We start from the raw sequence: 27,090 nt of genomic DNA, 5'->3' as shown, positions 1-27,090 counted from the left end.
TCTCATCCTTATAGCTTCTAGCTTCATCACTTCCAGACACATTCTTCCGGAGATTAATATTGTGTTCCCTTCTATCACTTTTCACCAAAGTACAGCTCATAGGATGAAAGATCTTAGATGCAGTTGCTTCTTATCTGGGGAGAACTCTATAATGAACTGGTTCTAATAATTTAACCTAGAGATGATAAGCAGTAAATGATATTGGGATATGGTAAAAATTGTTTCAGGATAGACAGTCTGTCCAGTTTGAATATAAATAATTCTCCTGAGCATGCCCTTTGCAAAAGTTGTTATCTCATCTTACAATGTATGTAGGGAGTCATGAATGGGGAAGGTGGGAATATTTATTTTAATGGAAGTTATAAGAAAATAAATAAAAATCTTATTGTACTTTTGAGGTACAAAATAACAGACTATAACTGATTATGCTTGAAAGAAAACTATTCACTTTAAATATGTAAGAATAAATGATTTACATTAAACTACAGTAATAATACATTTCTTCCACTTAGAAAAAAAGAATCTTCTCAAACAGCAGTTTCCCTTGTAATTTCAGAGTAAAATAAATGATGAAGATGATGATGATAACCAAGATCATGATGGTGCTCATAACAGTAATAATAATAACTTTCTCCTTTACTTATCACTTCAGGTAAAAATCCATGTATCAATAGGGCTTCATAACAAAGGTAACAGTCATCAAATTAATACCTTGCTAATGAAAAGTCTTCCCCCCTCTCCAGGATAGGAATAACTGAATAAAAGAATAAAGTCATGAGAAAAAAACATTTTATGCTCTTTCTACATGCAAAGCATCTCTCTTTTCTCAGAAACTATGCCTTTTTTATGTTTATCTTATTTCCTACCAATTACATGTTAAAAGTTTTTTTTTAGCATTTGTGGTTTTTTGTTTGTTTTTTAGTTTTGAATTTCTTTCCTTCCTAGCCTTCCCACTCCCCAAATCAGCAAGCAGTCAGATAAAAGTTATACATGTTCAGTCATGTACAATATTTCTATATTAGCCATTTTGTATAAGAAAATTCTGCCTTTTTAAAATGCAGTTCATAATTCTATTAGGTTTTTTAGCAGTCACATAACAAAATTGAAAGCCTGGTGATGTTAAACCCAAAGTCCATTAAAAGACCTAGATCTGTTTCAGAACAATTGTTGTTTGCTTATGCTGTCCTTGAGAAGTGGATTTTTTATATCCAAGTGTAAAGCTTTACATTTATCCTTATTGAATTTCTTATTAGATTCAGCCCCATCTCTAACCTGTCAAGATCTTTCTGAATGCAGACTCTGTGATCCACTTTGTTAGCTTTGTCTACCAGTTCTGCAAATTTTATACACATACCATCTATTTCTTTAGCCACATTATTGATAAAAAATTTTTTAAAAGAACAGGACTACCTCATTCATCTACCTCATTGGAGAACTCTTACTACATTATTACTAAACCATCAATAATGATTCCAAGTCTGACCATCCAAACAGTTCCTAATTCATCCCATATTTCTTAACCTCCATAGAACATTATAACATTTAATCAAAATTATAAACTTGGCATTTCCTTTATCTACTAGTTTAATAATCCCACCAAGAAAGAAAATGAAACTAGAAATGCTAGCTATAGCAATAAGAGAAGAAAAAGAAATTGACAGTAAAAAAGTCCAAAAGCAAGAGATAGAAAGAGAAATTATATTTAAAAAGTTGCAGATAATATAAAACACTTGGAAGTCAACCTGCCAAGACAAACCTAGGAACTTTATGACAATTACAAAAATACTTTTCATAGCAAAAAAAAAATTCAGAGCTAAGCAATTGGAAAAATATTAATTGCTCATGGATAAGTCATGCAATATAATAAAAATAACAAGTCTACCTAAATTAATTTACTTATCCAGTGTGATAGCTATCGAACTACCAAAAATATTTTAAAGAGCTAGAAAAATATAAAATTCATTTTTGAATAACAAAAAGTCAAGATTATCAGAGAATCAATGAAAAAAATGTGACAGAAAGTAGCCTATCCCATGCTAGGCCACTATATTATAACTATATTATAAAATGGTAATCATCAAAACTATCAAGTAATGGCAAATTAGATTAGCGGAATAGGTAAGGTGCATAATACAAGTAGTAATTGATCATAGTAACCTAGTGTTTGATAAACCTGAAGATCCAAGCTTTGGGGGACAGGAACTTACTACTTGACAAAAACTGCTGGGAAAACTAGAAAGCATTTTGGCAGATACTGATATCTCATACCACATACCAAGATAAGGTCAAAATTGACACATTTAGACATAAAGGAAGACATCTATGGATAAGGCAAGAATTTATGACCAAACAAGAAACAGAGAGCATTATAGGATACATAATGGATAATTTTTACTTTATTAAATTAAAAGTGTCTGCACAAACAAAATCAATGCAATCAAGATTAGAAGTAAAGCAAAAATCTGGGGGTTGAGGAGGAATGTTTACTCATCCCTCTGATATTCTCAAATATATGGAGAACAGATACAAATTTATAAGAATATAAGTCATTCCCCACTTGACAAATACATTAGTAGATAGTTTTCAGATGAGGAAATCAAAGTCAGTCATTATGAAAAAAATACTCTAAATTATTATTGATTAGAGAAATGCAAAGTAAAGCAACTCTGAGATACCATCTTACATTTATCAGATTGACTAATATGACAGAAAAGGAAAATGGCAAATATTGAAGGGATGTGAGAAAATTGGGACACTAATACATTATTGATGGAGTTGTGAACTTATTGAACCATTTGTTTTCTCAGAATCTGTAGTGTATTGTGATTCTGCTTGAGTTTCTTCTTCTCTATCAGAAACTTCCCCCAAGATTCCCATCACTTTTACCTCTACAACTATTTCTTTCCTGATAATAAACATCAGATCCAGAATAGAATTTCCCCTTGTAAACTCCATTGACTTTTTTTTCTCTTTTTTTTTTTTCTAGGTTTTTGCAAGGCAAACTAGGTTAAGTGACTTGCCCAAGGCCACATGGCTAGGTAATTATTAAGTGTGAGGCTGGATTTGAACTCAGGTACTCCTGACTCCAAGGCCAGTGCTCTATCCACTGTGCCATCCAGCTGCCCCTGCATTGACTTTTAAAGGAGAAATTATGAGAGAGAGAGAGAGAGAGAGAGAGAGAGAGATTGAATAACTGAAATTTAACATCTTTAATGTTTCATGCAAAGCTGTGTCACATTTATTATGTTTCCCAAGTCCTCACCTTCTTCCTGTCTGTTCAGATAATCTCTCTAATATATTCTAATGACAAAATAATTTCTCTTTTTTCTCCGTTGACCTTCATCCAGATATTCTGTCATGTGTCCCTTCTCCTTTTCCTCAATTTCCTCATGAATATGCCTTTTTATAAATGGTACTCTATCCCTGTGGTTATCTATTCTAATCCAAACTAAAAGAAAATAATGCCCCTTTAAATACCTTTTCACAACCAGAATTAGAGAAAAAATGCACAAATTAGATTTTGCACTCTAAACTGTCAATTACAAATTATGATCAAGGGAATAAGGGGAAAAGAAACCCCTAAATTCAGTGCATACCCTCTTGGTAACTAGTGAATGACCAGTACCTCTTAAAAGAAAAGACAGAACAATATGAAGGAAAGAACTTTGGACTAAGAGTGAAAAACCTGGGGATATAAAGGACTTGTTCCATACTTTGCTAGCTTTTTTATTTTGGGCAAGTTACTTTACCTTTCCAGACTCCAATTTTGTCATTTATAAAATAGGAGAGGGTATCTAAATGGCACAGTGGATAGAGCTCAGGGCCTGCAGGCAGGAAGATTCTTCTTGAATTCAAGTTCCAGCTTCAAACACTTAAGCAAATAAGTGACTGGGCTTTTAAATTCTGCCTCAGTTTCCTCATTTATAAAATGAGGTGGAAAAGGAAATGACAAACCACCTTATTAGCTTTTCCAAGGAAGCTCACATGGGATCACAAAGAGTCAGATTTAACTAGGAAAAAAAATTTCTGTACAACATCAGAATAGGAAAGGGGATTGTGCAATTTAGAAGGAACTAGATAATCCCTAAAATTCCTTCCAGAACTGATATTCGATGATTCTAAAAGCAGCATAACACATTAGAAATTGATGATAAAAGGTAACTTTTTTATTTTAATGTGTCAGTCACTTTGGTAGTTTTTATATGGGAAAAAAATGAATCTGAAACCCTGTTTTTCTCTTTCTCTATCTTTCAGTGGAGAACAAATAATCAATAAAGTCTTTGTCAAGAGGGAGACTGAGAAGAGATCCAGAGGAGATAATTCATATGATTTCTTCATGATGTTCCTTGTGCATTTAGAGGACAAATAGTTATGTGGCTTCTAAATGAACTACCTTGGGACTCACCCAAGGAACTCAACTGATAGTGATTTAGTGAGTTTATCAACATCTGTAGGAAAGACACAGGGCTTGTTGATTGGTGGTTCTGGTATTACAATGAGTAAGCTATTTGCAATAGTTTGAGGCACAGCTGTATTGCTAACATTCTTAAGTGTAAACTCCATTTCTGTTGGCTCTCCCTCATATTTATTACCTAAGATGAGTGCCCTAGTTGTTACAAAATCACTAAATCAGCAAAAAATTTCCAGGAGAGAAAAAAAGGGAGGTGGTAAGTGAAGACTGCTGTTTTGATGGCATGAAGGTTTGAGTTCAAATGTTACCTATTGGATTTGAGCATTATCGGGTTTTTTTTTTTTGCTTATTTGTTTGTTTTTAGATTTTTCAAGGCAATGGAGTTAAGTGGCTTGCCCAAGGCCACACAGCTAGGTAATTATTAAGTGTCTGAGGTCAGATTTGAACCCAGGTACTCCTGACTCCAAGGCCAGTGCTCTATTCACTGCGCCACCTAGCCACCCTATCATTTTTTTCTTTGGGGAGGTTTCTGCAGAGGTGTATATGCATCCAACTGCTGTAATGTAGATAGATAGTCCTTGTAGAGGAAAACAGCAGTGATATTGTTAAGGGAGACCCAGAGAAGTTCTGACACTTTAGTCAGATGTCAACATGAGGGAACTCATCCAGTCAGGAATCTCTTTCTTCTACCATCAAGGACATCAAAGCAGAGTAGCCTTTCTTTCAATCTTTTGGAGACATGATGAATTCTAAATGAAATTTCTTATGTATGTTTGAACTAGTACTCTCTTTATTGTAACTCTATGAGAGAGAAAAAAATCATAGCCTAAGCTATGATTGGTGAAAATTTATTATTTAGGGTAAAAAGCCTTTGGGACTGTGATTGATCTTTTATTTTAAGATTTAACTTTAGGAATTGTTGTCTCAGTCAACTAGCTTTTGACCAAAGCTGCTTTTACCCACTGGTTTTTTGGCATATATAAATTATATGGAAAATGGATTAAAAGGCTATGAGAAGTTTTCTTAATGAGTTCAAAAAGATTGATTATAGAAGTTTTGAAAATTGATTTGAAAATCAATGTAAAGAAAAAAGAGTATAGTTATGTCAATTGATAAGCTGTGAATTTCTTTGGAGCCTGGAGAACCCAGATTTCTACTAAACTGAGATTTGCTCTCAAATATTTGGAATAAATAGCATTTAGTATTAATACTACAATATTAAAATCAGAAAATCCCCTGATAATCATATTTTCCAATGAGAGTGCTGTTCAGTACTTCTTCTCAAAGAATGTTCTGTTCACTTCTCCCTTTCTACTCTAAGTTATCTCATATATTAATCTGCTGCACTAGATTTGGTTTATATGCTTATTTGGGGAGTGCCTGAGGTCCGAAGGTATTTTGGTCTGGAGAAAGTAAACAAATGTAATACCCAGTGCTAGCTCAGTGGAAGCTTGCCTTGAGCAAGGATTTGATGATCAAATAATATACTTCCCCCCTTCCCCAGAAACTTACAGCCCCAAGGCAGCAACTATTTTCTAAACTGGTCTGTGGTTATAAGAGGGCGAAATAAAGACGAAGAAGATTTTATAATCTAATCAATAATAAGTCATAACTCCACCTCCTAGACTATTACTTCAATATAGAAATCTGGGATTTTAGAATGTTAGGAACCTTTATCTGGGAAACTTTAAGGAGGGGATTCCTATGGTACTCTCCTCTTTGATTCATCCCTGATATAGGGTTCCTCATCTATGTTACTCTATGTTACTTTGCTACATCTAGTTAAGTAGTAAACCTCTGATACTCAGGAGGACAACCTGGTGAGAAGGAAATGAATGTGGAAGGCTTCTTCTAAGAGAAGTATAGCAGCATTCTCTTGTCAGAGTTGGGAATTCCTAAATCAACATCCAATAGAGAGAAAAACAGGCACTTCATGGTCAGAGTGCTCTTAGAAGGCTGATGAAGAGTCCCATAATTTTCTTCCAGTCAAAACATTTTCTATAGGGAAAGGAAGGAGCAATCCCCTCTCTACCCCAGCTTACATTCACTCCACATCCAAACATTTTTCAACCTCAGTGTAATCTCAAATGATCCTGGAGGCTTTTACATGTATTTCCTGGCCCTCCTCAAGTGATAACGTTTTTAAAAGTTCAGACCATGAGGAGGATCAACAATGGCCACCTAGGGATTCAAAAGGTATCTCTTGTTATTTGTCCTTCATTCTCTGATGATCATGTCATCAGGGAGGTGGATGCCATAACATGTATGTGATTTGGATTTGAGTGAGGGAATAGTATACAGTTATCATCTCACTTTTTCCTTCAGAGTCACCCGAGTCCATTGGCCAAATTTGAATCAGGTCAACTGGAGATGGCCATGGATGTGAGGCAAACAGGATTAAGTGACGTGCCCAAGGTTACAAAGCTAATACATGTCAAATATATGAGATTGGATTTGAACTTGGATCCTCCTGACTTCAGAGCAAGTGTTCTGTCCATTGTACCACGAACCTGATCACAAAATGAAAGCCACCATCATTAAATGTAGGTTTGCTATCACCTCACTCTTTCTTAGTTTATAAGAAGCCTTCTTTTCTCCTTCCTTTCTTTTTATTCTGAAGAGTGGCAAGGTCTCAGCATAGGGACCCCATGGTACTGCCATGCCATGTGTAGCCTGAGGAGGACTGGGGCACCTACTCTCTCCTTTTCCCTTTGCTCTAGAATCAGGCACACAGACCAGGTTCAGTCCTTTTGAACATAACCTCTAAAGAGATAAGGTGGGGGCAGCTAGGTGACGTAGTGGATAAAATACTGGTCCTCGAGTCAGAAAGACTTGAGTTCAAATCCGAACTCAGACTCTTAATAATTTAGCTGTGACCTTGGGCAAGTCACTTAACCCTGTTGCCTTAAATTTAAAAAAAGAGAGAGAGATAAGACAGAATATTTTCAATGAAATTTTTTTGCTCCTTATACCTGACTCCAGAACAAAATAGGGGGAAGGAGAAAGGAAAGGGTAATTACTTATACCTTCAGTCAGGCTCATATCTAGAATTTCCTTAGAAGTTGTTTAATATTCAATGTAAATTAGGCATAGAATAGCTACCTATTTCCCTAGGGGGAAAAAAAAGGAAATGCCTAACATATCACCCACCACTACCCACACAGAAATAATATGACTACAACTAAAAAAACTCTCTACTATCTAAATTCATTTATTAATTTATTTCCATAGGAATTACATTAGCAAAGGATTATTTTAAAGAGCTTGGAACATTTTTTAAATTTATCTAGAGAAATAAGTGGTCAAGAATCTCAAAAATTATAATGGGGGGTTGAATTATAAAGTACCAGATTTCCCATTATACTACAAAAAATATTTGACACAATTAAAAAAAAAGTATATCAGTGAAACAGATTAGGTACATAAGATAGATAAGTAAGAGGATAATTGACAAACCCAAGGACATCAATTTGGGGGGGGGCAAAAACTTACTTTTCAAAAAAAATTGCTGGGAAAACTGTGGAAAACATTCAGAGAGAAAGGTTTGGACCAATATTTCATATCACATACTATAATAAATAGCAAATGGGTTCACAATCTAGATGGAGGAAATCACAACACAAATAAATTAGAGAAGGAAAGGACATACAAACAAAATAAATGTACTTAAAATAAAAAGAGAAATAGTTAACGAGGGAAAAATTTTGCAACAGATTTTTCTACTTAAGCTCTGTTATATAAGATATTGTGGGAACTGATTTAAATATATTAGAACAAGAATCATTTCCCAAGGGAAAAAATTGCTAAAGGATATAAAAAGTTAAATTTTCAAGGAAAGAAATCTAGTTTATCAACAATCATGTGAAAAATGATAAAATCATTAATAATAAGAGAGATGCAAAGTAAATAGTTTTGAATTTTCACATTGAGAAAGTGACAATTTTTAGAAGGATTGAAGGAGAGTGGCCACAATAGTGTGCTGTTGGTGAATTGTCTACCTATACTGGAAAGAAATTTGGAACTAAACCCCCAAAGTCACTGCATCCTCTGTCATCTATCTTGACTATTAGACACATTCTTTCAAAGAAAGATAAAGAATGACTCATATTTATGAAATATTAATCTTCTTTTCTATTCTTTGTTGTTGATTAGTAAAGTTGAGAAAAATAAAAAAGTCTTGGAAGGTTAAATCTTAAAAAATTGAAACGAACAAAATGGAAAAAAAGTCTCAGGCTCACCTATATGTATGTTTTAGTTGCTATGTGTTTTTAGATATTATGATAGAGTGGAAGCAGAGATGCACAGCAGAAATGACTCCACCCTTCATAAAAGAGAGATGTCTTAGTGTGTTATCAAAGGAAGAGAGAGAATGAAAAAAGTATATATTAGATGCTTACTGAGTATCAGACACTTTATTAACCCAGGGTACAAGCAAAATGGAGAGTATCCACTTTCTTATATGGGAAAATAACAAAGAAGACAAGAGTGTTTTTTTTTAGAGAGTGCTGAAGGCACTTTAAAAGTCCCTCAACAAGTAGAGAGAGAAAAATTAGCATAGCCTCTCTTTAGCAAGAAAAATTACATAACACCTCTCTGCTCAATTTTTTTTTTTTTTTTGCTGAATGATAAGCTTCCTGGACATATGCAGAGGTAGACATGATTCCAAATGGGCTGAGAAAATGCTTAGTAATATGCTGTGTACCCTATGAGAGGTTGCTGAAGAAAATGACAAGAAAAAACTTTGAGAAGTGAGAAAAAAGCATAAACTAAGATAGACACATGTGGAGAGGCCCTCTCCCTTCTCCCATTCACCCCTTGCTTCAGTGCATGAAATACTAAAGAATTCTGAGAGCAACTTTGAATTAGTGAGATCATTTCTTCTCTCCTAGTTTGAGCTGAGCTTTATCTTAATCCCAGCTAAAGAGATCTTTCACTCTCGTGTATTCTTTGTATATATTCTAATCTGTATAACTTCTTCCATTTCAATTGGCTGCCTTCAATGATAAAAAAAGGTTTATTCATTATTCATTCAGGCTTTTGGGTAACCAGCATTTGCTGGGAAGGAATCAATCTGGTGGGTTCAAATTAAGGGCTATCATTCCCTGAGATGATCAGAGAAGCAGTTTTGCATGCTGAAATCCTTAAGTAATAATAATGCCTAGATCTGAGATGTTCAAGGGGTAGTATATATGATATACATTTAGCTGGATACTCTTCTTGAAGGTTAAAAGGGAGAAAGATCTACCAGTCTCATCAATCCTGGACCCTGCTTGACCCTCTCCTCAGCTAAGCTATAAGAAATGGCAGCCTGGCTTTCCTATTACCCTCCAACAAAGATGGGTCAGACCTCAGATCATCTTTGTGACAATTATATGTGTGTGTGTATGTGTGTATGTGCAGAAAGAGACCACCCATATTTATTTTTAGATTATTTATATATATATATATATAATATACATTTGCATTTATAGCTTACAAAAAATTAAAATAGGAATCTATCAGATGATGGCCTGAAGTGAATTCCAGATGGCATGGGAATAGAGTGTGGGGCCTGAAGTCAAGAAAACTTAAGTTCAGATTCAATTTCAGATACTTACTAGCAATGCAACCTTCTTAATCCTTGGTTTGCCTTAGTTTCCTTGTCCATGAATAATAACAATAGCATAATAGCACCTACCTTGCTGGGTAATTGTGAGGCTCAAACATATATATTTGTAAAAATGTTCTTCTTTCCTTCCATTTCTACTTCCTTCATCTTTTTACTTCTTTCCTTCCTTCTTCCTGTTCCACTCTCCTCCCTTTCTCAAATAAGAACTTGTTTTGTGCTTTATGCTATTGTCCTGGGCATAAACATTTCTAGCTACATGTCCTTATTCAATCTGCAGAAATCTCCATCTTCCATTCAGTAAGTCCCCTAAAGGAGGTCTTCTTAGCCAAGAAGCATAAATGCATTGGTAACAGGGAGGTAGCCTCTAGAACTCCTGTTAATTCTGTCTTATCTAGATAAAAATTCTGATTCCCAGCAGTTTTTCCACATCGAAAAGGCACAGAACAAATACGGGGAGGCTGTTGCCTAGTTGCTTACACCAAATGAGAAATGTCATAGAAATTAATCATCACTGGTGATACTCCAGGAAACAGAAATGCTGAAACAAAGCAACTTAATTTCAACCATTTTCTCAGGGATTTGTTCTCAAATTCTTTCCCTAAGAGAACCCCAATCTTTTTTGGCATTCAGGGAAAAGAAGCTCCAGGTCCTTCATCAAGGGGAAATAAATCTAGTACCCTATTGTTGTCTTTCCCTATAAAATCTTTGTCATTCAGACTAGCTCATTTCCTCTTTTCCCCTTCTACTCCTCTCTCCACCTATATACAAAGATTAGTCTTTCCTTTAGAAATCTCAGTTCTCTCTCTCAAGCTCTGAGTATAAAAAAAAAAGATACTTATATATTTTCTTCTTTTTTCCATGCAGAGAGATTATGCAAAGGGTTAAGTTGGGCCTAAGCACCTGGGTGAGTCATAGAACAACAGCTATACAGGTATAATCTCAGAGTAGTTACAATTGTCATTTGTGGAAGCAAATGGAAAGAGCCCCCAGCAAAAGAATAGTCCTGCTTCATAACATAGCAAGCATAGAAAATTAAGATTGAGTGTCTGTATCTTAAATCAAAAAATAAATCATAGATTTAGAACCTAAAAGGGACCTCAAAGATCACCTAGCTTAATCCTTTGATTTAACATTTTTGGAAACTGAGACCACAGAAACTAAGCAACTTGCTCCAGATCACACAGGCAGTACAGATATGAGTTTGAACATAGATCCTTTGCCTTGAAAATCAGTATTCTTTGTCCTTTACCATGATCTCTTGAATCCAGAAATCCAGGTTATGAACCTTAGCTTTTGAGGCTCAACTTTATCCTAATGGACAAAACCAATTCTGTTTTGATCCAAGACCATGCAATGATTTGTATTAACCAAATAAACACATTTCTGAACAATATGAATAATGAGGTAGCCAAGTATGATCCTGGACAAGTACCTTAATATCTCTCAGCCTTAGGTTTTTTCATCTGTAAAATGAGGATTAAATATTAATACTTAGCATAGAACTGTTGTAAGGATCAAATGAGATAAAATTCAAATGAGAAGCTCTTTACAAACCTTAAAGTGATACATAAATCAGGATTCCAGTTTATTTATTTATAATGAGGATGTCAAACAGATGGGAATACTTGTGTTGGCAGGACAGAGTTCTCTGATTTAAAAAGAGTTTTACTTGAGGAAGCACATTCATATCAGAAAGTTGTCTGGTGATCATGAAATCAGAGCAAAGAGAATTAGGAAGTCCTGAAGAATATTTTAAATAATTTTTCTTGGGGACGGCTAGGTGGCGCAGTGGATAGAGCACCGGACCTGAAGTCAGGAGTACCTGAGTTCAAATCTGACCTCAGACACTTAATAATTACCTAGCTGTGTGGCCTTGGGCAAGCCACTTAACCCTATTGCCTTGCAAAAAAACAAAACCTAAAAAAAATAATTTTTTCTCTATCATCCAGAGACAGCTGCTACTCAACTGTTATTGCCTGGATAGTAGAACCTTCCCCCAAGAACAGTACTGGAAAAGGACTAACAGATTTCTCTAATCCTCCACTTATCTACTTTTTAGAGATGTAGAAAACATCATGCTGTATCTCCCAATCAGAATGTGTTTTTATTTCCCTCATACCTACTACAGTGTCTGATACATAGCAGACATTTAACAAATGTTTTCTGAGTTAAGTTGTATTGAATCACCCATAATACATTTCAAAATATTTTCCTGACATGTTGCCATTTTCTATGTTACAGATTTCTTTCCAAGGTCTAAAATTTTGCCTGAGCTGCCCTGGTGAAGAAAGAATGCTATATGTGGAACCAGATGATCTAAGCTGAAATCATAGTTCTGTTACTTCCTTGCTGTGTAACCTTAGATAAGTCACCTTAGCTCTCTGAGCCTTAGTATCTTCATATATAAATGATCTCTAAGGTCTAGTTCATTGTTGTTGTTGTTCAGTCATGTCCTGCTCTTTCTGACCCCATTTGGACTTTTTTTTTTGGGGGGGGGCAAAGATGTGGTTTGCCATTTCCTTCTCTAATTCATTTTACAGATAAGGAAACTGAGACAAGCAAGGTTAAATAACATGCCCAGGATTCACACTGCTATTAAGTATCTAAGGTTGGATTTGAACTCAGGTCTTCCTGAGCCCCAGGCTCTATTCACTATACCACTTAGCTGATCCAGTTAATTAACCTAACAGTTAACATGTTGCTAAACCGTAGTCTAGGGTGAATTATTTCTTTGAATGTATGTAGTAAAGAGATCTGAGTCCTGGCTGCTAAGGTCTCTCAACTGAGCAATTTCTTCTGACTCTCAAGCCTAACCCAACAACAATCCCAGACCTGCTGCCAGAGATGTCTCATTGCCAAATCTTCCTCAGGTTTCTTAGAGTTACTGAACAAATTCAAATGCAGATGTATGTGTCCCTGAGCAAATCAACACAGACAGGAATATGCTGGTAAATATTTTATAATAATCTCTCCAGGAGGAAAAAAGGGCACAGAACATACTTTTCGTTTAATCTGCATTATTAACATTTTCCCTATCGCTTTCTTTTATCTAGAGCAATCCTCAAAATAATAAATCAAACCATGATTTTTGGCATTTACTGATTTCTGAGGTATAAATCCTCACTGAAAATTTAATAATCGGCTCTCATAAATTGGCTCCAGTATACTTCTGGATACAACCTTGAACCAAAGACTAAATGCAGGAATACTAAGCAGCCCCTATGTTACCAAGACGAAAGAGGAAACTCTCCTCTGTTGAAGTTCTATTTATTTTTACATGGAACAAAAGAGAAGGGGTCAGGGATGCACTTCCCGTGGCCCAGAATTTGAATGTAGCTTTCCAAAGGGGCAGGAGGAAAATACTAGCTAATATGAATCTGTCTCTCCCTCCTGAGAGGGAGATGATGAGACTGAAGAGTTGCTTCAATGCCTGGAGATTCCATAGCTAGACTATTTCACCCCACTCATCAAAAGCCTGGCTGCAGCTCCAGCTGGGTCAGGGAAAGGCAGGAAAATCCTTGTGTTGGTTTGGACAGCAAGATGATGGGTTGGTTCCCTCCAGCAATCTTTTGCCTATCTTTGCTCTCTGGGCTTTCATTCATAAGCAAGAGTACACAGACACCCTGACCAATTTGCTCTCCATTCTCCACAAGGATTGCCAAGCACCCAAAGATTGCTCGTTGTTCCTGAAGAACTCCAAGACACTCCTCCAGTGTAGAGAATTTGTATATAGTAGGCACTTCATAAATATACATTAAATTGAAATGAGAAAGGATTCTATCCATTCCCACAATTTTCCCTCCAACTCCTGTTTTGAGTACAAAGTTAGGATCATGGTTCTTATTCTAGTGCAAGAACCCTATCCTAGGCACTGGGAAAACCAGAAAGAAATGTTATCCCTGTCCTCAGGGTTCTTATAATTTAAAAGGGGGAATGGGTACAGAATCAAGATATATAATGGTAGTGATGATAAGTTTCCTCCCTCCTCAGAATAATAAAGATGTTGTCATGGAGACATTGGAGGATCACAGTGTTTTGAGACAGTAAACTGGAGGGATTGTGACAAAATTTTTTTTTTTTAATTTCCAATCTTTTTTATCATGGAATAGAATTTGGCACAGGAATGGTAGGAAAGGAAACACAAAATATAAAAGAAAAGTAAGACTTCAATCTTTCAGATCTCCCTTATTCTTTTGCTGAGCCTGGCAAAGAATATAGTATACACATGCTGCGTCTACAGCCAATAGCAGGGAAAAGCCAAGCAATGAACAAAAACTCTATTTTTGAAGTAGGTATGGAAGATGAGAATTGTGAGCAAGATGAGAGTAGACATACTTGGGAGCAGACAGAAGCCAGGCAGAGGGACAGAAAGTAGACTGGGTCAAACCAGTAGCTTAAGTCAGATAATTAGTTAAATGAACTAACATTTGTTTTTAAGTCCTTACTGCATACCAAGCATTGGGCACACAAAGAAAGATAAAATCCAGTCCTTGATCAAAGAGCTCACAGACTGGGCAAATGAATCCCAGTCCATAGCTTTCTTTTCCATGCTACTTCCCCAGAGTTCAGAGCTAAGGAAAACCCACTTTACTTACCTGGTTAATTTCTGCACTGTACTTTTTGTTTTCCCCTTAATTGATAGGGAGGAGAGGTAGGAATGGGAAAAGAAGTAAATCAACACAGATTCAATGTGGTAGCAATCAGCTATATAATGTTTTAAAATCTATTTGTAGTTCTGTTGAATACTGCAAATAAATAATTTGCCATTAAAACTTATTCATTTGACCTGCCTTCTGTCCTACTGGCTAACTTCCATCTGCTCCTTCATGTGTGAGAAGCATCCTCATCTAATCTGGGACCCTGATGTCCTTGGTGCTGTTCCTGCTTATCATCACCATTTTACATTGGAGGACACCATTTATGAACTGCAAAGACTTGACATTTTCCATCATATGGACCAGATCATTAAGATCCAGGACTAAATCCTCATAAAAAAGGAAAGGTAAAGAAAGACCTAGAATTTCTTGTCTTCATTCTTTTCTATATTCACACACTTTTTCCATAAAGTGTGTTTGAGAGTGAAGAGGGAGGTGTGTGTATGTGTGTGGGGGTGGGGTGGGGGTTTGGGTGTATTGCTTGTCTTTTTGTTTAAACTATATTTCTCTATTTGTTTTTCTTTTCCCTATATTATGCTCATCCTATACTACTGTCTATACTAGGATTCTTGATTCCTCAAGGACAGGGTTTAATGTCTAATGTCTTATGAGTGTCCTAAGACCATTTAAATGATGTGTTTTTAGAAGACCTTTATATTGCCACCAAAATGTGTGGTATCATAAGGAGCAACATCTATCCTCACTCAAGCTAGGCTAGTTTTTTTTTCTTTAGAAAATAACAAAATCATTGTTGAAAGTTATTGATACAAAGGATTGTCTTGAACCTCTGACTTGACTTCTTGGTCATCTAAAGTACAAAGTACACAAATAATATAGCTCGCTCCTCACCTTGACATAGGATTCTGATTGGACAACCACCATGTCAAAAGCAAAATTAGTGAGTTATAGCCAACTGAATTAATACATTACTAAATAGCCTTCCCCTACCTTTGTTCACTAAATGACTTTTTTGTTAAATGTTATGTGAATCACAGGTGTTACATTTTATTCCAATCCTAATCATGGAATCAACCTGACCCAGAAATACCATAATTACCGCTATTGAGGAAATCCACATGTAATGAAGTCTCAGAAGATGGAGGAAATAAAAATACTCACAACCAGGAGTTGAAGGAAGACTGCAAGCTAATAATTATATCTCTTCAGAAGAGCTTCAAAAGAATCAAATAACAACATGATTTCCCAGTTTATTGTCAAGAACACCATCAAAGTGACAGTTTTCCTGAGAAACATTGGTGTCTCAGGAATTGACAAGTTAAACTAAAAGAAAACTATTCCATTTCAAGTTAAGAAACTAGGGAACTTACGTGCTTAGAGAATAGCTATAGTGAGGGATAGGGGTCCTATAAAGATGACTTCTTGACACCACTTAGTATGATACTATGATGAGCAAGAAAAAAGAAGTGATGGAAATTAGTCAAGTAGACTCCATAAAAGAGGCTGTTCACTGTCTGAAGATATTGTACTTCCTATTAACTCTGTATATTAACAATCTTGCAACTGAGAAGAATCCTGGTTCAGTAGGGGGTTGGGTTGTGAATATGTTACTTCTAGAGACAGCTCTTTTCTTGCTCAGAATTTCAGTTTTAGAGGACAGTTATGTACCAAGATAATCAATAAATGGAGATGTGAAATGCTGATGGACAGCTTGGAACTCTTCAATAAGCTCTGTCTGGGGAAGGCAAGACCTAGAGATTCAATGATAATTATGAACAGCCCTCAGATTCAAAGTCAGCATCAGACTACAGAATGACCAAAGACAGTTTACCCATTTCTAAAGGATTGAGGAATAAGTAACAAATCAACTAAAGAGAAATCTAATGACCAAGAATCAGGAATTTTGTTTTTCTGTAGAGTTCATTATGTATAAAGCCATATGCTTGAATTCCCTCTTTATCAGAAACATGCTATATCATCAGCACTATAAAGAATAAATGGTTTTCATGATAACATATGGGCATCCTTTATCCCCCAATTCTCATCTCCTGTCACTTATTCCTTTTTCTTTATTGCTCATCTCCCATTATCATCTCATCTTCAGGTTATATTTCCTATTTCCTAGCTTCCATTTCCCATCTTCCATTTTAACTCTTCTTCTCTACTTCCAAATCTTTATCACCTGCTGCATGATTTCTTGGAATGAATAACTGGACTATAGTTGAGGAAACCTGGGTTCCTATCCCAACTCTAATTTTTATTAGCTGTTTGATCCAGGTAAGTTACTTAATCATTGGGATCTTTGGAAGCAAAACATTGATTCTTAAACCTTGTAGATAATTGCAATTGAATTTACATATCTCTACTATTGTTGATAAAAAAACAAAGTAGCCCAAAAGAAATGCAAGATATTTTTAAAAATCTAAAGATAGTACTAAGTTTTCTTTGACTGAAAAAAAATCATCCTTTTGATGGCATCCTTTTGATGGCATTTAGTTGGCAGGAGGATTCTTGCTACCCTCCAAACAAGTACCTAACCTTAGATGGTAACCCTTGGAGTGGAAAGGAAGGATATGCTCATGAGAGTTGTCTATTTTTTAAAACAATATTTGGGGTATTTCCCAATTGCAAGAAAAAAACAATTTTAGTAGTAATTTAAAAATATTTTTGAGTTCCAAATTCCCTCCCTTACTCCCTTCCCCCTCCCTGAGATGGCAAGCAAATTGATAAACATGTGCTGTCATGTAAAACATATTTCCAAATCAGTCATACTGAAAAAAAAGAAACAAAAAATAAAGTGAAAAAATTAAAAATCATCCTTTCCCAGAAATTACCTGTTTGAATCTTTGTGTTTACAATATCTTCATCTCATCCTGGTAGTCCTTGAAGCAGCATGATATTGATTACTATTATTTAAGCATAAATTTGATAAAGTTTTCCCATTTTTTGATATATCCTTTATTATTAATTTGTAACTTTAATGAAAATACTATCATAAAGCGATTTCTAGACCTTTTTGATGGCATCTCCACAAATATATAAGTTCTAGACTCCTAGTATCAAAACTAGGATACTTAGTTGGTAAAGAGGGATCTTTTTATCTAGAAACTATCCTCTAAAGAGTTATCTGATATAATGAATAGATATTATTTCTAAAACACTTGATCACTAGACATTTAGTTTATTTGTTAGACATCCAAAGTTTCAACTGTCAGTAGGGACTGATGATACTTGTTGTGAGGAAAGTGCTATTAATTCTCAAATTATGTAAATGTGAGTTATCATCATGTCCCATATCCCAAAAGGAAACTCCAAAAGGCAATGAAATTCACCTGTTCAAAATTACATATCCTAATTCCCCCTAAGTCCTCCAACTCCAAATGCCTTTCTCTGTGAAGTTCTCTGCTTCACTAACTTAGAATCTCAATACCTCTAGTTCCCCCTCTCCTCTTTTAGTCAAAATCAATGACATTGACAGAGTTTTAAGCCAAATAGTGGGAAGAAAGAAGAAAGTGCCTGATGTCAAATCTGATGCAGGAGACAGTTAGAGGAACCTATTACTAGTTCAGTTGCCTTAGGGTATGTTGGTGGGTACAGAAAAGAGTGTAATGTCAGCGAAATGCTTTGGCAGGCAAGCCGCCTTCTTCTTTCTGTACTCTTATCATTAATGTGGAAGGCATAACATTGTCAGCTATTAGTATAGAAGGGGGGAATATTGCAGGAAATGTCTCAGTTAGGAGTTGCAACCTGACTTACCACATTAGAGTAGGAATACTTTTTCTTATTTCTTTGAATATTTATGATCCAGTAAAAGTGAAACCAGATACTCAAGGTACCCACACTATGGCTACAGTAAATCTAAAAGGCATGTACTGGTGGTCTGGGGTCCTGTTCCTAACATTCTATTGCTCTCTTTATTATGCCAGGGTAGGTAACAGTTCATAATGAAGGAGAATTCAAGTCCAAGAAACCAGATGAAAGATATGAACTTTAGCTAAGTGCATTTTTTAAATGCACTTTTTAATTATTGCCTCTGTGCCATCACTTTCTTCTATACAGATAGGACATTGATGGCTTTCACTGGGCAGGATAGAATTGACCAGAGAATATGTCCTTCCTGTTACTCCACTGCTTTCCAGGAAAGCATAAAGAGGAATTCTTTCCTAATCTGGCTTTTCTCTACCATAGTGAGATAGTTTGGATTATGGTTTCTTTTTTTATTCCCCCATCTTCTCTCTCTCTCTGCATATGTTTTCTCTGGAGATCTAATCAGTCACACTCTGTAACAACAATTAGTTCTCTATTTAGCCCTTTAGGTCCAAGTGGTCCCTTTGAAAAGGTATTTTTATGGAATTTATGTCAGAATAAAAGTTATCAATCAATTTAAAATATATCCGAGTCCCTATTTAGGAAAACTTCTAATCTTTTGGGGTGAGATTTGACCCTCTTATTTAAATTTTAGATATTTTGAGATAACTTCTGCTTCTTCCATTTCCCCTTTCTAATCATGCATTACATACCAAGCCTTCATGACTGATCCCAGGTTGTTTTTTACTTAAAGCAGAATCAGGTTATAAAAAATGTTTATATGAACAAAATGAGATGAGTATATAATAGGATGTGTTCCTGGGCAGGCATAGGTAAGGGAAGGCGAGGAAAGAATAGACCTTCCGTAATTCATTTAGACAATTACAACCAAAGCTTCAGTCTTTCTTTTATAAATATTTTTTCTAATTACATGCAAAAATAATTTTCAACATTAAATTTTTGGAAAGATTTTGAGTTCCACATTTTTCTCCCTCCACTTGATAGCAAGTAATCTTATACAGTTATACATGTACAACTATGGAAAATATATTTTCATATTAGTTTTATTGTGAAGGAAGAATCAGAACAAGAGGGGAAAAAACATAAAACATAAATTTTAAAAATTGAAAAATGGTATTTTTTGGTCTGCATGCAGACTCCATTGTTCCCCCTTTAGATGTGGATGGTATTTTCCATCACAAGTCCTTTACAATTGTCTTTGATCATTGTACTGCTGAAAAGAACTAAGTCTATCTTAGTGGTTCATCACACTATGCTGTTGCTAATGTGCTCAATGTTCTCCTAGTTCTGCTCACTTCACTCAACTTCTGTTCATGTGACACTCTCCAGGCTTTTCTGAAGTCTGCCTGCTCATGATTTCTTACAGAATAATAGTATTCCTTCACATTCATATACCACAATTTATTCAACAATTCCCCAGTTGATGGGCAGTCTCTCAATTTCCAATTCCTTACCTCTATAAAAAGAACTGCTCTAAATATTTTGGTATACATGAGTCTTTTCCCCTCTTTTATGATCTCCTTGGGATACAGACCTGTAGTGGAATTGCTGAATCAAAATGCATGCGTCATTTTATTTCCCTTTGGGTATAGTTTCAAATTACCAAGAGCTTCTGTTTTAAACCATTCTTCCCAGGGATTTACATAAAGTCCCTTTAAGGGTCTCAATAACCCACCTCAGTCTCTCCCCTCTCTAGTGAAGCTCAATTTTTCCTCTTTCATTCTCTTTAATCATTGCCTCTGTGCCATCACTTTGTTCCAGGTCAGTTATATAAGCCCCATCAGAATATGACTTCCCCACTGCCACTGTTTCTCAACACATGCAGTCAGCTCTCAGTCTGTTTTCTTTAAAACTTCTTTGCAAATCACCTGAGTGTGACTGAAGTCTAGCTTCTGGTTAAAAGATTGCAATAGCACAAAATGCTCTCAAGAATGAAAGAGAATGCTTATCCCTCTCAACTATTATAAATCTCAGAATTCACGATAGTTCTCGAACCTATAGTGCTCTGGCTTTTCTTTATGCTATCCTTCACAGTCAGTCAGCCTCTGGATCCCTCCTCCTACTCTTTCCAAAATTCTTTCGTGCTATAGATTTTTACATTTCATTTTACCTGGTTCTGAATAGGACTCTACACACATCAAAAAAAGAGAGAAAGAAAAAAGGAAGCCTTACCACTACCACCTCTGTCAGGAATGGTCAGTATTCTCATTGTGAAATTACAAAACATTTTCTCTTTTCCTTGTCTTAACCTGAAAAATTGAATTATGGGATGATCCTCATCCAACAATACACTCCAAATATATACCTGGGAACAAGGTATATTCCGGGAAAATATGATATCTTCTTTCCTCTATTTCTGAAGGCCTTGCACAAGATTTGTTCTCTTCTTCCCTTCTCTACCCCCAAGATGGTGCTCAAGCAATTGTGCTGAACTAGGGCAGAGGAGGAATGAAGGCTCAATTTAGCCCAGGGCACACTTACAATGCAGGCTCTTGGGAAAGAGTGGGTATAGCATCAGAACAAACAGAAGCTGGAAGCTTGAGAAAAATTCTTGAAACTAAAAAAGATATGGCATATTCATTTCTAAGCTAATATAATTTAACTAAATTGCAGCTTTTGCTAACAGTCAGAGGCAGTACCGAGAAAAGACTGAATCAAAGAGAAAAGAGGACAGGGGCAGAATTCAGAGGAATTTGGAGTTTAAGGTTCTAATGATTTGGGAATCAAATGAGCAACCGGATGCTAAACATTCTCATTTGTCATACATGTTATTCTATATGTTAACCTAAATTTCTTTCAACTAGAGAAATCCACCCTTCAACCACCACATTTCCCTCACCAGCTTACATATAGCCTGGGGGAAATCTGATCAGAGGTCATGTGATCTTGTGGTAAAAAAAGGATTTGTTCCCCCAACCCCACTAACTGTTGAAGTCTCAGAAAGCAAGAAGTAGAAAACAAAGGTAATGAGATGATAATATGCTAACAAGGTATTAACAACAGATGATCATGTAATTAAAGGGAACAACCAACTTGGACAAGCAAAAACTGAAAACCCCTTTGTAGAGATTAATTTCACACTTTGGGGGGATTATAAACCAGGAGTTGTCTGTGGATGAGGCAGGGGGAGGAGGGGATTTCTTTGTCCTGACCTGCCATCAGTAATGTAACTTTGAAGGGGAGTTACTGAAACAGCAACAAACATTGGATTCAATAGTGGAGCAGAGATAAATTCCAGACAGATATGAATACAGGAAGGTAGCCACTTAAGAAAGAAAACATCTTTCAGGAACAAGAAAACTGGCAGCTGAGAAAGAACCCTGACATGGACTCAAGAGGAAACTAATTCTAGCAACTGAGAGAGATGCATCATCAAGAAGAGAAGATCCTAGATTAGTTAGGCTACTAGCACAGCCAAGGTATGATGTAAGGCCTCTACAAAGAGAAGGATTTTTCAGCTTCTGGTTAATTGTGAGTTGCCTTGGTACACGTATGGGCAAGACGTCCATTGTACATTAAGTTGTAACTTCACATCCTATGGTTACTGTGTGTTTCAATGGGAAAGTGTGCCCTAAGTATATTGAGGGGGGGAATGTTTTGTAGCTTCCATTCTTTTTTTTAAGGTTTTTGTAAGGCAATGGGGTTAAGTGGCTTGCCCGAGGTCACACAGCTAGCTAATTATTAACTGTGTGAGGTCGTATTTGAACTCAGGTACTCCTAACTCCAGGGCAGGTGATCTATCCACTGTGCCACCTAGCCACTCCTATAGCTTCCATTCTTACTAAACTATGTTGATAAATGCCTTTGCTGAGAGCTAATCATATCTAGTGGCTGATTGTTAATGGAAAGTACAGCTGTTGTTAGCAGCATTTTTTAGGAATTTTAGGGTATTTCCCTAAAACAATCTCATTCACAGTTTCCTGATGGAGGTAGAACCTCTCCAGGAGAAGGGGTTACCTAGGACACAGGTTTAGGAAGGTTTGTTAGAATTGTCTGTGTGTGTGATGGGGACAGCAGCCCTTTAAATGAAGCTGCAAACATCAGGGGAAAGGTGGAAATAAGAGGAATAATAAGGCACTGGAGGCCATCTGTGCCAGGGTAGAACCTGTTCCCTAGGTAACCTATAGGTTGTTTGTTCTCTGGTGGGGCTACCCCACTCAGTCAATACTAAAGATTGAGCAACCTTTTTTTGCTGAACTGTTCTAGCTCTATGGACTAAGAAAGAAGGATGTGCTTGGGGTGCTCTAGGAGAAACCTAAGTTGCTTGCCTTATTATGCCCTGTACATTGTATCTAATGACTTAGCAACTTAAAAATTTCTCTCACTTGGGAAAAGTTAGACTAATGACAACTAGACTTTCAATATCATCTCATCAAACTCATTTTTAAAGATGAATAAGTGTCACATGGTCACACGATAGAAGAGCTAGATTGAACTAGGATTTCCCTATTCCAAGCACAAGGCTCTTTCCATTTTATTCCATTTCTCTTAGGTGACATGGAGGCTACAATGGAAAAGAAGTTCCTGAATTTGGAGAGTTTATAGTTTAGATAGAGGTATCATGGTGTATGAAATGGAAAGGTGGCCTCAGCATCAGGAAACCCTGTCTCTGATCTATACTTATCATGAAAATATTAGCAAGACAAAACCCTCCAGTACCTCAAAACAATTTTCTAAAATTATAAGTAGCTGTACATAAACTTTTTGTTTTGTTCTTTTGCAATATGGCTAATACTGAAATTTGTTTTGCATGATTGTACATGTATAAACTATATCAAATTGTTTGCCTTCTCAAGGAGGGGGAAGGGAAATGGGGAGAAAATTTAGAACTCAAAATTTAAAAAAAACAAATGTTGAAATTGTTTTTACATGTAAATGGAAAAATTAAATAAAATTTCCTCTTTAGGGCCAAGCTTGTTCTTTGTATTTTTGCAACATTCGTTTCTGATCATTTTGTTTCTATTTATATTGCTTTAGTCATTATATATATTTTTTCTTGGCTCTGTTTACTTCATTTGGCCTCAGTTCCATGTTTTCTACATTCCACATATTCATCATCTTTATAGCACAATGACATTAATTCCATCATATTCAAAAAATTTAAATAATAATAGATAAAATAAAATTATAAATTATGATAAACATCAGTGGATGGAGTTTTCATGTCAGAAGTTTAATAAATCAATGAAGTCTCAAATCCAGATGAACCCTATCCCTGACTCTTCAAAAGTTATGTATCCAAATATGACACCAAAATGTATATACTCAAACTCAAAGACCCAGGAACTTAAGAATTCTAAAATCAATATAGTGATCAACTATGGTTCCAGAGGATTATTGATGAAACAAACTAATCCCTTTTTAAAAGAGATATAATGAATGCAAGATGCAGAATGTGACATATATATATACTTTGTTTATGACTAATATGGAAAAAATTTTTGGCTTGATGAGCTTTCTTGTTAAAAGGGTTATGATTTTTTTTTCTTTTCATTTGGAAGAAGATGGAAAGGAAAGAAAATGAGTCTTTACTCAAAGAAACAAAATTTAATTTTAAAAAATTGAAAAAGCATAGGAAAGATATTCAGTAAAACTATGGCATTGGTTCAGTTGGACATGCCTCCCCTTATCTCCATATGGAGACATGTCCAGGTAACTGTGTTGACTGAAAAGTCCCAGCTCCTTATATACCGAGTTGTTTGTGACTTAGACAACCAAGAAGCTAAGTCAATATTTTAAGACTTAGTCTTCTGTTAAATTTAGGTTTCAAAAATCATTTCATCTTCTTTTTAAGGAGAAAAATAGCCTCACCTACATGCCAAGAACCATCTAGCATAAGTAAATATTGCACCTACTGCTGACACCACTTAGCATCAGTGTCCTAAAAGTTTTCTGGACACCTTTCCACCACTTAGTTTTAGACCTATTACTAGACAACTCTAGCCTGTAAAATATGGATAGCATTGGAGGAAGGGAAAAAAGCAACATTCAAAAAAGACAAGCAATTATCCCCTAAAAGAGCAGATCCCAACATGACTAAATGTAGAAAGAATGAAGATCAAAAATCCCAGACTTTTCCTGCCTTCTTCTGAAAAACCAAAGTTTTCCAGGATCCAATTCATATGGTAGGTGCTGACAAATTTTAGGAATAGCATCAGGAATATTAGGGCCTTAACAAAGATGATGTTCTTTTAGAAGTCTCTCAAGACTCCTCACTACAAGTCAGATGCAACTGAATTCTGGTAGCTAAGAATTCATTAATGTTTTTCGTGAAGCTTATCCAAGGGCCTGAGTTGATGCCAAACTCAGTCTTTGCCACTATTCATTCAATATTCTCCAGTCCACCAACCTGACTGTCCCCCCTCCCTGGGAATTCAGTGAAAGAAACATCAAATCTTTGCTTTTTTTAGAGATTTCTGCTGAGGAAATGTATTTTCTTCTTCCATAAGAGTTAGGTAGTTATGCAGGCCTACTTTTATCACCCAGCAATTCAATCTCTGGTCCATGTTTAGAAAATAATTGCTTGGTTGATCATTACTAACTATACCAGTAATACTGACTTTTCTAATCTGTATAATATTAGTAAACTTTATTAATACATCTAACATCTTGAGGAAAAGTAACAAAGCAAAGTTATTCTTCTTGTAAGCAGTTCAATCTAGGATAAGAAGTCTAGTTATGGAAATCTGTTTCTAGCCTCAGCTCCACAATCACCTATTGCTGTGGGATAGTGATCTAACATTTATGGGTCTCAGCTCCCCTAGATTTTAACTATGACATTCCCAGGAGAGTTTTTTAAATTTTGGATTTTTCTTCATCTTGGAGGGTGGGAGTGGGAGTGGGAGGGGTGAATAGTACATTATTTCTATTTTCACTTTTCCCTCTGGTTCTAATAGATTTGACCAATTTTCATCTGTGATTTCTTGACATTTGCTATATAGTCTCTTCTGTTTTGTTATGGTTTTCAGGCAGACAAACATTTCTTGCAATGTTCCTCCTTAAACTGTGTTCCATATCAGTTGTTTCTTATAGAAGATAACTAGCATTTTCTTCTAATGTTTAGTCTTTTGACTTTTAAAAATACTTCTTATCTCATGGAGTTATTAACTACTATTTTACTGTTGTTCAGTTCAACTCTTTGTGTTTCTGTTTTGTGTTTTCTTGGGAAAGATACTGGAGTAGGTTTCCTTCTCCAGCTCATTTAACAGAGGAGGAAATGGAGGCAAAGTTAAGTGATTTGCCCAGGGTTATACAGCTAATAAGTATCTGAGGCCATATGTGAATTTAGAAAGATAACCTTTCTGTCTTTAGGTCTGATGCTCTATGCACTATGCCACTTAGCTTTCTTAACTACTATTTAATTCATTCTTATTTTTAGACATTCTATTATTTGGGTAAACTTTTGTACCTCAGGTACTAAGTTATCAATTCACCTCCATCTTCCAAAGTTCTCCTTTCTTTTCCAATTCTTTGTTCTTAACCTGAGTTCCACAGATTCCCTGTGTCATCTGTGAATAGATTTCAGGGTGTCCATGGATCTGGATAGAAAAAAAATTATATCATTAGTTCATTTAACTTTAAAATCTTTTTAATCTTTTATATTCCATGCATTCAAAAACAGTATTCTAAGAAATCCATTATGACAATGAAGATGTTGTCCTTTGTTCTCAAAGAAGACCATGATATCCAGGGATGTGTGCCATGACAAACTCATGAATTGGATTTGGGTGAGGAGGTGCTGTGTCACCAGCCTCACTTTCTTCTCCAGAGCCATTTGGGTTCAGTGACCAGGACAGCTGAATCAGGACAACTGGATGCAAGGCAATCAGGATTAAGTAACTTGCCCAAGGTCACACAGCTAGTAAATGTCAAGTGACGAGGCTGGTTTCAAATTCCCAGACTCTTGGCTCCAAAATCAGTGCTCTATTCTACTACACCATCTAGCTGCCTGGGGTTCAAATCCTGTCTTAGAGATTTGCTAGCTATTTGACCTTAGGCAAGTCACTTAACCCCAATTGTCTTTAGAAAAAAAGAGGAGATAAGTCAACCAAATAATATTAAACTTGAAATATATCCACAAAAACTATACATAGTGATAAAGAACTCCATAGGTTTCACCAAACCACCAAAGAGGTCCATGACTCAAAAAAAAACCTTAATATCTTCTGATCAGGCACTTTCATTCAATTTATAAAATTATTTTAAATCTTTTGTTTTATTTCTCCCAAAAATTCTAGTTGACCTTGTATCCAACCTGTGTTTTTGTTTTCCTTTTAGATGTCGCATGGTTATTTTTTCCTTCCAACATCTGAGACTCCATAATAACTCTTTTAACACCAGTATTTTTTTTCAGTTTATTTATTTTTCCAGCCCTCCTGTTAAGAGGAAGGTTTTTGTCCTTTTCTGGAAGAAATGAGACCTTATATGGTGCTGCTTCATATTATTTGAGGTCCTATTTCTCACTTCCTCAGATATTAAGTTCAATGTTCTTCAAGGATCTCAGAGATCCTGACTCATGCTGGGAAGAGACTAACTTTCAGTAGGACATAAATGATCTGATCTAGGGCATGATCTGAGCTTTTCAGATTCCTAACACTAATTAGGTGGTACAGTGAATGGAGTGTGGGACT

The 27,090-nt window shown here is 35.8% G+C and overlaps 1 long non-coding RNA gene across 2 annotated transcripts in view; it reads right to left on the bottom strand.

Annotated features, from left to right (window-relative positions):
* LOC141514333 (uncharacterized) overlaps positions 1-27,090 on the bottom strand; it is a 45,685-nt gene that overhangs the window by 3,219 nt on the left and 15,376 nt on the right. The window contains exon 3 of one of the 2 annotated variants that reach the window (XR_012476003.1): positions 25,869-25,998. This is a non-coding gene — a long non-coding RNA (uncharacterized LOC141514333). Of the gene's footprint in view, positions 1-8,312; positions 25,999-27,090 lie in introns of those variants that run through there. The other variant, XR_012476002.1, reaches the window with a different exon arrangement.

The sequence above is a fragment of the Macrotis lagotis genome, chromosome 2 (assembly GCF_037893015.1).
Source record: "Macrotis lagotis isolate mMagLag1 chromosome 2, bilby.v1.9.chrom.fasta, whole genome shotgun sequence".
NCBI lineage: Eukaryota > Metazoa > Chordata > Mammalia > Peramelemorphia > Peramelidae > Macrotis > Macrotis lagotis.
This window is presented reverse-complemented; position numbering and strand designations above follow the sequence as displayed.